Consider the following 5,896-nt stretch of genomic DNA (forward strand, 5'->3'; position numbering starts at 1 on the left):
TCCACTTGTGGTGGTGTCTGAAGCAAAGGCCAGAAATACAAAATTGTCATTAATAAAAGAAATGAGGAATTCATGAAAAATGTAGTAACGTAGTGAAAGTTGAGAATGTGGATAGAATAGAAAGTGAGATTGGATGGACAGAAGCAGTCTGAAAGGATGGCTGAAACAAAAGGTGAGTGCCCTGAAACGTTAACTGTGTTTCTCACAGCACAGATGCTGCCAGAGCTGCTGAACATTTCCAGCACTTTCTGTTTTTATTTCAGCATTTGCAGGATGTTGCTTTGATCTGAAAAAAATGGATGATTGGCTGGAGGGTTCCAGTGAAATTCCACAGCAGCTAATAAAATCTCTCTTGTCAGTGGCTCGTTGGTCTAGGGGTATGATTCTCACTTAGGGAGTATGGTTAATTAACATGCGAGAGATTTTGGGTTCAAATCCCAAATGAGCCCTGGTCTGCTGGCATTTTTAGATTAAGGTTATCTATTGGTTTCAGCCTTGCAGAAGGTGGAATTGACTTCCATTCGGAGCTGGCTTGAGGACCAGACAACTGGATTCAAAGAGCTTGTCGACAAAATTGCAATTAACTAAATGTACAGATAGCCAAGTGGGAATCGAAAGTTGTTGCTGTAATTGTGACCTGACTCCAAAAACAACAGGACTGGGTTCTGGACTGGAATGGAATGGAATTCTTCAGTGTTTCTGTTGTTTGGCTTGCGTTGACTCATCGATTTCCTTGTTTTTCACTTTGTCGATGCCTTTGAATAATTGTGGATCCTTCTTCAGGGTGTCTTCTTTCACCAGGTAGTTCTGACCTCTGATGATGTTGATCTAATCAGCTTCAATTCGCTGATAGTTCTGGAACTGAGCAGATTTCCTTTGCTTGAGTCTACAACATGGAACTCAGTCTGACATGTGGACCCATGGGAGGATTTGAATGCCATCCCTGCGTTGGAGTTGCATCCATCCAATAAGAGACCGAGTAGAAGTGACAGTTCTGTCAGTCGAATATGAGACTTTTAATGGCAGGGTTGTGAGTTTGAGTGCCATTCTGTTTTTCCCTTTTTTAAAGCTTCATGAGCAGAGAGTACAGGGAGTGTTTGAAATGAGCAAGTCTCGCTTTGATTCAGGACTCTTTCCTCTCAGCAGCATCTCACTATGAAAGATTGAATTTGATCTCATTTCATTCTCAGCTCGGGGTCTGTGCGGCTCAGTGGCACTTCTGGCTGTCTCCCGCTTCACAATCCATCAGGACTGAGAAAGCAATGGGGAATATTACTCACATGTTGTGTTATTTAATTTTTTGGAAAACGTGAATGTATGTATTTTCTTCCAAAACAAGGACACCAAGCCACTGTTAATGTAGGGCTGAAATAGCTCAGTTGGGGGAGCGTTTGACTGAAAATCTAAAGGTTCCTGGTTCAATCCCAGGTTTCTGCAATTTTACTTCCTTATGCGTCCCTTGCCTTGGTTCTGATTTTCCAGTTGCACAATTTACTTTGAAATTATTTACCAAGCACCAGTGGATTGAATTTGAGAAACAACACAGAGTCATTTACAGCACAGAAGGTGGTCATTTGGCCTATCACGTCCATGCTGGCTCTCCCCGGAGCAATCTAGTCAGTTCTACTCACCAGCTCGATCCCTTTCCTCCTGCAAGTTTCTTTCCTTCAAGTATCCATCCAATTTCCTTTTCAAATCATTGATTGTCTCTGCTTCCACCACACTCGTGGGCCAAGTCATCACTACCCACAGCATAAAAAATTCCACCTCATCAAGGATGGGAAATACTTATATCTTCTATATTTGCTTATTCTCTATTTCTATGAGAATAGACTGACAGTCAACATGAAAGGAAACCCAAAAATCTTCGAGCAGCATGTAAATGATAAGTGGGTAGTAAGAGGTTGAGTCGGGCCTATTAGGGACACAAAGGATAATATAAGCTTAGAGGTGCAGGGCAATGTTAATCTACTTAATGAGTACTTTGTATCAGTGATCACTAAGGAAGTGGAATTTGACAAAATATCAGTCGAAGTGAAGAGAGTAGAGGCAATGGAGAGAGTACAAATTAGGAGAAGGAGGTACTAAAAAGGCTGGCTGAGCTGAGGGAATATAAATCACCTGGTCCGGATGGCTCACATCCCAGGTTGCGAAAGGAAATGCGGATGCAGAGAACGGAAGGGCTTGCTATAATCTTCCAATCTTCCCTGGATACGGGGGAGTTGCCAGAGGATGAAACAGTGGCAAATGCGAAACCCTTATTCAAGAAAGAGTGTAAGGACAGTCCGGGTAACTACAGGCTAGTTAGATTAACAGCAGCGGTGGGTAAGGCTACAGAAACAATAAACAGGGAAAAATCAACAGTCACTTGGAGAGGTTTGAGTTAATTAAGGATAGTGAGCATGGATTTATAAATGGAAGTTCATGCTTGACTAATCTAACAGCATTTTGTGATGAACTAACAGAGCAGGTTGATGAAGGGAATGCAGTGGATGTTGTTTATATGGATTTTAAGGAAACGTTTGACAAGGTACCACATAAAAGGGCGGTTAACAAAATTGAGGTTCGTGGTATAGGAGGGTCAGTGTCCAATTGGATAGAAAATTGGTTTAAGGACAGAAAACAGCGAGTCTTATTAAATGGTTATTTGTCAGACTGGAGGATAGTCGACAGTGGTGTTCCCCAAGGGTCAGTGCTAGAACCACTGCTTTTTTTGCTCAAGGTAATTGACTTGGATCTTGGAATACAGAGTAGAATCTCAAAATATGCCGATGACACCAAACTTGGAGGAGCGGCAAACAGTGAGGATGATATGAACTGCCTGCAACAGGACAGTGATGGGCTAGCAGAATGGGCAGACAGGTGGCAGATGGAATTTAATAGTGACAAGTGTGAGGTGATGTATTTTGGCATAAGGAATAGGGAGAGGCAATATATACTTAATGGCACAGTTCTAAAGAGTGTGCTGGAATAGAGGGACTTGGGGTTCATGTGCATCAATCTTTGAAGGTGGCAAGACATATTGCGAGAGTGGTTCGCAAAGCATATGGGATCTTGGGCTTTATAAATAGAGGCATTGAATACAAAAGCAGGAAAGTTATGCTGAACCATTATAAAACTCTGGTTAGGCCCCAATTGGAGTGTTGCTTCCAGTTCTGCTCAGCAGACTTTAGAAAGAATGTGAGGGTCCTTGAGATGACGCAGAGGCGATTTACCAGAATGGATCAAGGGATGGGGGATTTTAGTTACAAGGTTAGGTTGGAAAAGCTAGGATTATTCTGCCTTTCTCAAAGGAGATTGAGTGGAGAATTGATAGAGATTTAAAGCACCTCCAGAGAACAGGCCATCCTGGACTGGGTATTGTGTAATGAGAAAGGATTAGTTAACAATCTTGTTGTGTGGGGTCCCTTGGGGAAGTGCGCCCATAATATGATAAAATTCTTCATTAAGATGGAGAGTGAGAGAGTTGATTCCGAGACTCGGTTCCTGAATCTAAACAAAGGAAACTATGAAGGTATGAGGCGCGAGTTGGCTATGATAGATTGGGGAATGTTACTTAAAGGGTTGACAGTGGATAGGCAATGGCTAGCATTTAAAGAGCGCATGGATTAATTACAACAATTGTTCATTCCTGTCTGTGCAAAAGTAAAACAGGAAGGGTGGCTCAACTGTGGCTTACAAAAGAAATTAAGGAAAGTATTAGATCCAAGGAGGAGAAATATAAAATGGCCAGAACAAGCAGCAAACCTGAAGATTGGGAGCAGTTTGGAATTTAGCAGAGGAGGACAAAAGGATTGATTAAGAAGGGGGAAATAGAGTATGACAGTAAGCTAGCAGAGAACATAAAAACTGACTGTAAAAGCTTCTATAGATATGTGTCGAGAAAAAGATTAGTGAAGACAAATGTGGGCCCCTTACTGTCAGAAACGGGGGAATTTATAATGGGGAACAAAGAAATGGCAGACCTATTAAATACATACTTTGGATCTGTCTGCACAAAGTAGGATACAAATTATCTCCCAGAAATGTTGGGGAACATTGGGTCTAGTGAGAAGGAGGAACTGTATGAAATCAGTATTAGTAGGGAATGTTTGGGAAATTGATGGGATTGAAGGCCGATAAATCCCCAGGGCCTGATAATCTACATCCCAGAGTACTTAAGGAAGTGTCCCTTGAAATAGCAGATGCATTTCTGGTCTTTTTTCAAAATTCTATCGACTCTGGAACAGTTCCAATGGATTGGACGGTAGTTAATGTAACTCCACTATTTAAAAAAAGAGGCAGAAAGAAAACAGCGAATTATATACCGGTTAGCGAGGCCTGGACAACGTATGCCAGCCAAGAGCGACGTCTCAATTCATTCCATCTTCGCTGCCTTCGGAGAATACTTGGCATCAGGTGGCAGGACTAGATCTCCAACACAGAAGTCCTTGAAGCAGCCAACACCCCCAGCTTATACACACTACTGAGTCAGCGGCACCTGAGATGGCTGGGCCCTGTGAGCCGCATGGAAGATGGCAGGATCCCCAAAGACACATTGTACAGCGAGCTCGCCACTGGTATCAGACCCACCGGCCGTTCATGTCTCCGCTATAAAGACGTCTGCAAACGCGACATGAAATCGTGTGACATTGATCACAAGTCGTGGGAGTCAATTGCCAGCATTCACCAGAGCTGGAGGGCAGCCATAAAGACAGGGCTAAATTGTGGCAAGTCGAAGAGACTTAGTAGTTGGCAGGAAAAAAGACAGAGGTGCAAGGGGAGAGCCAACTGTGCAACAGCCCCGACAAACAAATTTCTCTGCAGCACCTGTGGAAGAGCCTGTCACTCCAGAATTGGCCTTTATAGCCACTCCAGGCGCTGCTTCACAAACCACTGACCACCTCCAGGCGCGTATCCATTGTCTCTCGAGATAAGGAGGCCCAAAAGAAGCCTGACATCAGTCGTGGGGAAAATGCTGGAGTCCATTATAAAATATGTTGTAGCAGAGTGCAATAATAACTCGTCTCCACTCCTAGTATTTCTAAATCCCACACATTCACTTTAATGTGAACAATTATTTCCTGTTGTGTCTCTCTCAGATTTGTAAACTTCACTGTATTGGAGTGAGGTGACATCTACTGGCGGGAAGCAAGAACTGCAATCAAGTAGCAGAAACTCCACAGTCTGTCAGGGTTGAAGAAACATTGCAATGTGAGGATACAGCAAAGTGGTTTGATTGGGTAGATGGAGACATGATTCCACTTGTGGTGGTGTCTGAAACAAAGGCCATAAATACAAAATTGTCATTAATAAAAGAAATGAGGAATTCATGAAAAATGTGGTAACGTAGTGAATGGTTAGAATGTGGATAGAATAGAAAGTGAGATTGGATGGACAGAAGCAGTCTGAAAGGATGGCTGAAACAAAAGGTGAGTGCCCTGAAACGTTAACTGTGTTTCTCACAGCACAGATGCTGCCAGAGCTGCTGAACATTTCCAGCACTTTCTGTTTTTATTTCAGCATTTGCAGGATGTTGCTTTGATCTGAAAAAAAATGGATGATTGGCTGGGGGGTTGCACTGAAATTCCACAGCAGCTAATAAAGCCTGACTTGTCAGTGGCTCGTTGGTTTAGGGGTATGATTCGCGCTTCGGGAGTTTGGTTAATTAACATGCGGGAGAACCTCGATTCAAATCCCAGACGAGCCCTGGTCTGCTGGCATTTTTAGATTAAGGTTATCTATTGGTTTCAGCCTTGCAGAAGGTGGAATTGACTTCCATACGGAGCTGGCTTGAGAACAAGACAACTGGATTCAAAGAGCTTGTCGACAAAATTGCAATTAACTAAATGTACAGATAGCCAACTGGGAAGATAAAGTTGTTGCTGTAATTGTGACCTGACTCCAAAAACAACAG

This window comes from Heterodontus francisci, unplaced genomic scaffold, assembly GCF_036365525.1.
Source record: "Heterodontus francisci isolate sHetFra1 unplaced genomic scaffold, sHetFra1.hap1 HAP1_SCAFFOLD_59, whole genome shotgun sequence".
In the NCBI taxonomy this organism is placed as follows: Eukaryota; Metazoa; Chordata; class Chondrichthyes; order Heterodontiformes; family Heterodontidae; genus Heterodontus; species Heterodontus francisci.